This window comes from Bison bison, unplaced genomic scaffold (assembly GCF_000754665.1).
Source record: "Bison bison bison isolate TAMUID 2011002044 unplaced genomic scaffold, Bison_UMD1.0 scf7180017864527, whole genome shotgun sequence".
NCBI classification, from domain to species: domain Eukaryota; kingdom Metazoa; phylum Chordata; class Mammalia; order Artiodactyla; family Bovidae; genus Bison; species Bison bison.
This window is the reverse complement of record NW_011495078.1, coordinates 8812918-8820563: the sequence shown is the minus strand read 5'-3', so window position 1 is coordinate 8820563 and position 7646 is coordinate 8812918. Positions and strand designations below refer to the sequence as shown.

The following is a 7646-nucleotide window of genomic DNA, read 5'->3' as shown; positions in this document are numbered from 1 at the left end:
GCTGAGCACTGAAGAATTGATGCTTTTGAACTGTGGTGTTGGAGAAGACTTGAGAGTCCCTTGGACTGCAAGGAGATCCAACCAGTCCACCCTAAAGGAAATCTGTCCTGAATATTCTTTGGAAGGACTGATGCTGAAGCTGAAACTCCAAAACTTTGGCCACCTGATGCGAAGAACTGACTCATTTGAAAAGTCCCTGATGCTGGGAAAGATTGAAGGAGGGAGGAGAAGGGGATGACAGAGGATGAGATGGTTCGATGGCATCACTGACTCGATGGACGTGAGTCTGAGTGAACTCCGGGAGTTGGTGATGGATAGGGAGGCCTAGCATGCTGTGGTTCATGGGGTTGCAAAGAGTCGGACGTGACTGAGCAACCGAAGTGAACTGAACTGAACCTTCATGACACTCATCTATAAAGGGGAGGAAAAGATACATTTCTTTGGAGAGTCTTACTTGGGTTCCATAGTATAATAAGATGTTGAGCACTGACACTAATACAAAATCAATGCTGGGGCGGTGGGGGGTGGTGGGGGGCGGATACATTGGGAGATTGGGACTGACATACACACACTCAGTTCAGTTCAAATAGGTAACTAATAAGGACGTACTATAGAGGACAGGGAACTCATCTCTATACTCTGTAACGACATATATGGGAAGAGAATCTAAAACAGAGTGGATATATGTATACGTATTACTGATTCACTTTGCTGTATACCTGAAACTAACACAACATTGTTAATCAACTATACTCCAACAAAAAATGATTTGTAAAAAAATTAAAACGGAAGTGGTTATAGTGTTTCTGCTCAGTAGACTATCCTCTGATGAAGAAGATGTAGAAGTATCTTACATCATACTGATAGGCTAACGCTTTTTTTTTTTTTAGAGGAAAATTGATTTTATTAACAAATACATCTGTATTAAATAAAGATAGGACTGCCTATCTCCTTCTCTTAAAAAAAAAAAATCCATGCTCAAAAATGGTTTGTACTCAGCCATAAAAAAAAATGAATTTGAGTCAGTTCTAGTGAGGTAGATGAACCAAAAGTCTGTTACATAGAACGAAGTAAGTAAGAAAGAGAGAAACAGGTATTATGTATTGTAGCTCAGTCGGTAAAGAATCTGCCTGCAGTGCAGGAGACCCGGGTTCGTTCCCTGGGTTGGGAAGATCCCCTGGAGAAGGAAATGGCAACCCACTCTAGTATCCTTGCCTGGAAAATCTCATGGACACAGGAGCCTGGTGGGCTGCAGTCCATGGGGTCGCAAAGAGTCAGGCACGACTGAGCGACCAACACTTACTTACTTACTCACTTGTATGGAATCTAGAAAAATGGTACTGATGAACTTATTTGCAGGGCAGCAGCAGGGATGCAGACACAGTAGGGGAAGGAGAGGGAGAGACGGAACGAGAGAGTAGCACTGCAACATACACATTACCATATGCAAAACAGATAGCCAGTGGGAATTTGTTAAATGACCAGGGAGCTCCACATGGTGTTCTGTGATAACCTAGAGGGGTGGGATGGAGTGGGAGGCGGAAGGGAAGTTCAGGAGGGATGAGACATATGCATACCTATGGCTGATTCATCTTGATTTAGGGCAGAAACCAACACAACACTGTAAAGAAATTATCCTCCAATTTAAAAATAAATTTTTAAAAAATAGCAAAAAAAAAAAAACCCAGTTTGCATCCTTTCCCCTCTTTCCCTAAAATTAGCATCTACTAATGACATTGAGGCATGCTTGCTGTTCTCCAACTTGGTGAAGTAATATTACGTAGGCTTCCATTTAAAGCATGAAAGTTGGCCAAAAATAAATGCCCTCTCCATTTCAGCCGATTGAGCTGTATGGCCACCAGGCCATCTGTGTTTGTTCTAGGGGAATTCCAGAGACTATAAAAATACTTATATATGCCAAGTGAGTCCAAGGGCCTACCATGGCATCATTCAGGCTTTCAGCAGAAAGAAGAAGGCTTCAACTGGATAATTGGAGAAGTGGGTTTATAGAGGAATTGTATGTAAGAGACTGGGCAGAGCATATAGAAACTGCAAGGGATTGCAAAAGGACCCTGAACTTAAGATGGGGGCCAGGGGGTTCCAACCATATCTGAGCCAAAGGGGTAAGCAGCAAGTGATTATTCAAGCCTGGGAGCCGGAGGACCACCCCCCGCTTACAGGAGCTGTGAACTTTGGTCAAGGGACTCAGTGGCCCACAGTGACCCTTCAGATGACAGTATGAGGAAGAAGTCCCCAACCTCACTTCCTGCTAGTTGCTTGCTAATGCTCCCCATTGGTCAAAGGTCAAGATCAGTCTTCTGGGTGGGACGAGGAAGAGTTGAGAGGAGACTGGAGTTAGTTCAGCCGGAATTTTTTACTCACCCAAAAGGACGAAAAAGAATACAGTCAACTGAAAATAGATCAGAAGGGAACTCATGAAAACAATAAATGTAAATCGAACAAAATCAATTTTTAAAAAGAAAAACGTTGCAGAAACCTACACAACATTGTAAAACAATTATCCTCCAATTAAAACTAAATAAATGAAAAGGGAGGAAAATGTTGCAAGAGTGAAAAATTGAAAGTGATATAAGTGTCTACACTATGAGCATAAACTCTGTGCACCCTGAGGACAGAAGTCTGAGCTGTGCTGTTTACTGCAACCCCATCAGCCAATGTAGGTCAGGGCATTGCAGGAGCCGCTACTGACTCATTCCTCAAGGGCCAGTGGAGTAATTCACAACAACCCATGCAAAGATGTAATGTGCAACTGTGAAAACAGTTTAAAAAAGATTGAAAAATGGCAAATGGGAAGATTTGCATGATTAAGTGAAAAGAGAACACTGCAGAATAAAGATCTCATTTGTCTGAAAACAAGATAGGTAGATATTATAAATAAAAGTAATACAGTTTCACTGCCAACGATTCTGTTGAATAATGTAATGGTGGATCCGTATCATCACAACCTTGTCCAAACCCACAGAATGTACAACACCAGCTGGAAGCGGTAATGTGAATTATGCACTTTGAGTGATTATGATGTGTTAGCGTGAGCTCATCAGTTATAACATATGTACCACTGCAGCAGAGGATGTTGATAATGGAGGAGGTTATGCATTTCTGGGGGCAGGGAGTATATGCGAAATCTCGCTACCTGCAGCTTAATTTTGCTGTGCCTATAAGTGTTCAAAAAATAAAAAGTCTTTTTAAAAAAGTAAGATAAGTAATACTACATCATATACACATGTAATGTTATTTATACAGAAAAATGCCTAAAATTATAAATACAACTCTATATGAAATCTCAGTAGAAGTTCTAATGAAGTGAAAAATGGAAAAAGGAGAAGAATTTTAGTCTTCATTTCTGACCCGTTGTATCAACCTTTTATAATGAACATGCTAATTTTATAATTTAAACCATTTAGATTAAAAACAAATAAAAATTACCAAGGCCATCTGGAAATTTCTAGCATTAACCATTAGGTCACTAAAATATACAGGGAAAAACACACCATATCCAGTTTAATTGCTTCTATAACAAGATGGGTTTAACAGGTCACCAAGAAGGTAGAGGTGTCAGTTAGATAAGCTTTAGATTTTTATACTTTGGAGAGTGAAAGTGCTAGTCACTCAGTCATGTCCTCCTCTTTGCAACTCCAAGGACTGTAGCCCACCAGGCTCCTCTGTCCATGGGATTCTCCAGGCAAGAATCCTGGAGTGGGTGCCATTTCCTTCTCCAGGGGATCTTCCTGACCCAGAAATTGAACCCAGGTCTCCTGCGCTGCAGGCAGACTCTTTACCAACTGAGCCACCATCGAAACCCTTTTTATACTTTACCACCTAGGAGAAGGGGGCCACAGAGGATGAGATGGTTGGATGGCATCACTGACTCAATGGACATGCTGCTGCTAAGTCACTTCAGTCGTGTCCGACTCTGTGTGACCCAATAGATGGCAGCCCACCAGGCTCCCCTGTCCCTGGGATTCTCCAGGCAAGAAAACTGGAGTGGGTTGCCATTTCCTTCTCCAATGGATGAAAGTGAAAAGTGAAAGGTAAGTCGCACAGTTGTGTCCGACTCTCAGCAACCCCATGGACTGCAGCCTACCAGGCTCCTCAGTCCACGGGATTTTCCAGGCAAGAGTACTGGAGTGGGGTGCCATCGCCTTCTCCGTCAATGGACATGAGTCTGAGTAAACTCCAGGAGACAGTGAAGGACAGGGAAGCCTGGCTCGCTGGAACCCCGTGAGGTCGCAAAGAGTCAGACAAGACTTAACGATTGAACAACAACAGTGCCTGTTTAGAAGCCCAAGGTTCCAATGATGGCAAAATCATCAGAAAGATTTTTATCTCCTCGTTTTAAATCTATTTTGAATTAATTAAAAACCATATCTGATGAGTTGAAAGAAGAACACTTTTAAAAATAAAGCAGATTGAAATCATATGTTAAGACCTGTCAGGAGATAAACAAAAAGCAGTGACAGGAGAGCTAAATCCAATGCCTACCCTCAGGAAAAGGCAAAGATTTTCTCTCTCTTTAGCTGAGGGCAATGCACGGGACCCAGCTGCACTGAATTCTCTTGACGAAAGAGCAGCAACACTGGACATATGGTGTGGTTCAAACCCTGCTGAGGAACTTTTGGACAGGGACACTAAAAGATGCACCTAACCTGGTTACTAATAGCAAATCACTGATCCGTCAGCTAATGGTGTTCCTAGGAAATAGAATTCGTGAGAAGAAGAAATAGCAGCATGAGACAGAATTAATCCACAACAGGTAATTTCCTTCTCTGTGCACAGCCCTCACCAAGAGGAAACCCGAAGATGTACCACCTGTTCAGCTGTGTCTTTCATGAGATTTAGAGTGACCTACCACCAGAATTCCAGGTTCCTATGCAATATTGCTCTTTACAGCATCAGATCTTGCTTCTGTCACCAGTCACATCCACAACTGGGTATTGTTTTTGCTTTGGCTCCATCCCTTCATTCTTTCTGGAGTTATTTCTCCACTGATCTCCAGTAGCATATTGGGCACCTACTGACCTGGGGAGTTCCTCTTTCAGTATCCTATCATTTTGCCTTTTCATACTTTTCATGAGGTTCTTAAGGCAAGAATACTGAAGTGGTTTGCCATTCCCTTCTCCAGAATATGAAATAACTCCAGAAAGAATGAAGGGATGGAGCCAAGCAAACACAATACCCAGGTGTGAATGTGATTGGTGATAGAAGCAAGGTCCAATGCTGTAAAGAGCAATATCGCATAGGAACTTGGAATGTCAGATCCATGAATGAAGGCAACTTGGAAGTGGTCAAACAGGTGATGGCAAGAGTGAACGTCAACATTCTAGGAATCAGCGAGCTAAAATGGACTGGAATGGGTGAATTTAACTCAAATGACCATTATATCTACTACTGCGGGCAGGAATCCCTTAGAAGAAATGGAGTAGCCATCATGGTAAACAAGAGAGTCCGAAATGCAGTACTTGGATGCAATCTCAAAAACGACAGAAGGATCTCTGATTGTTTCCGAGGCAAACCATTCACTATCACAGCAATCCAACTCTATGCCCCAACCAGCAACGCTGAAGAAGCTGAAGTTGAACGGTTCTATGAAGACCTACAAGACCTTTTAGAACTAACATCCCAAAAAGATGTCCTTTTCATTATAGGGGATTGGAATGCAAAAGGAGGAAGTCAAGAAACACCTGGAGTAACAGGCAAATCTGGCCTTGGAATATGGAATGAAGCAGGGCAAAGACGAATAGAGTTTTGCCAAGAAAATGCACTGGTCATAGCAAACACCCTCTTCCAACAACACAAGAGAAGACTCTACACATGGACATCACCAGATGGTCAACACTGAAATCAGATTGATTATATTCTTTGCAGCCAAAGATGGAGAAGCTATATACAGTCAGCAAAAACAAGACCAGGAGCTGACTGTGGCTCAGATCCTGATCTCCTTATTGCCAAATTCAGACTTAAATCGAAGAAAGTAGGGAAAACCACTAGACCATTCAGGTATGACCTAAATCAAATCCCTGATGATTATATAGTGGAAGTGAGAAATAGATTTAAGGCCCTAGATCTGATAGATAGAGTGCCTGACGAACTATGGACAGAGGTTTGTGACATTGTACAGGAGACAGGGATCAAGACTATCCCCATGGAAAAGAAATGCAAAAAAGCAAAATGGCTGTCTGAGGAGGCCTTACAAATAGCTGTGAAAAGAAGAGAAGCGAAAAGCAAAGGAGAAAAGGAAAGATATAAGCATCTGAATGCAGAGTTCCAAAGAATAGCAAGAAGAGATAAGAAAGCCTTCCTCAGGGATCAATGCAAAGAAGTAGAGGAAAACAACAGAATAGGAAAGACTAGATATCTCTTCAAGAAAATTAGAGATACCAAGGGAACATTTCATGCAAAGATGGGCTCGATAAAGGACAGAAATGGTATGGACCTAACAGAAGCAGAAGATATTAAGAAGAGGTGGCAAGAATACACAGAAGAACTGTACAAAAAAAATCTTCATGACCAAGATAATCAAGATGGTGTGATCACTCACCTAGAGCCAGACATCCTGGAATGGGAAGTCAAGTGGGCCTTAGAAAACATCACTACAAACAAAGCTAGTGGAGGTGATGGAATTCCAGTTGAGCTATTTCAAATCCTGAAAGATGATGCTGTGAAAGTGCTGCACTCAATATGCCAGCAAATTTGGAAATCTCAGCAGTGGCCACAGGTCTGGAAAAGGTCAGTTTTCATTCCAATCTCAAAGAAAGGCAATGCCACAGAATGCTCAAACTACTGCACAATTGCACTCATCTCACACGCTGGTAAAGTAATGCTCAAAATTCTCCAAGCCAGGCTTCAGCAATACATGAACCGTGAACTTCCTGATGTTCAAGCTGGTTTTAGAAAAGGCACAGGAACCAGAGGTCAAATTGCCAACATCCACTGGATCATGGAAAAAGCAAGAGAGTTCCAGAAAAACATCTATTTCTGCTTTATTGACTATGCCAAAGCCTTTGACTGTGTGGATCACAATAAACTGTGAAAAACTCTGAAAGAGATGGGAATACCAGACCACCTGACCTGCCTCTTGAGAAACCTATATGCAGGTCAGGAAGCAACAGTTAGAACTGGACATGGAACAACAGACTGGTTCCAAATAGGAAAAGGAGTACGTCAAGGCTGTATATTGTCACCCTGCTTATTTAACTTCTATGCAGAGTACATCATGAGAAACACTGGGCTGGAAGAAGCACAAGCTGGAATCAAGATTGCCAGGAGAAATGTCAATAACCTCAGATATTCAGATGACACCACCCTTATGGCAGAAAGTGAAGAGGAACTCAAAAGCCTCTTGATGAAAGTGAAAGTGGAGAGTGAAAAAGTTGGCTTAAAGCTCAACATTCAGAAAATGAAGATCATGGCATCTGGTCCCATCACTTCATGGGAAATAGATGGGGAAACAGTGGAAAGAGTGTCAGACTTCATTTTGGGGCTCCAAAATCACTACAGATGGTGACTGCAGCCATGAAATGAAAAGATGCTTACTCCTTGGAAGGAAAGTTATGACCAATCTAGATAGCATATTGAAAAGCAGAGACGTTACTTTGCCAACAAATGTCCATCTAGTCAAGGCTATG

At 42.0% G+C, this 7646-nt stretch overlaps 1 protein-coding gene across 1 annotated transcript in view; it reads right to left on the bottom strand.

The window, feature by feature from the left end:
• The window catches only part of FGF14 (fibroblast growth factor 14), a 640089-nt gene that overhangs the window by 496142 nt on the left and 136301 nt on the right, over positions 1-7646 (bottom strand). The window lies entirely within an intron of this gene.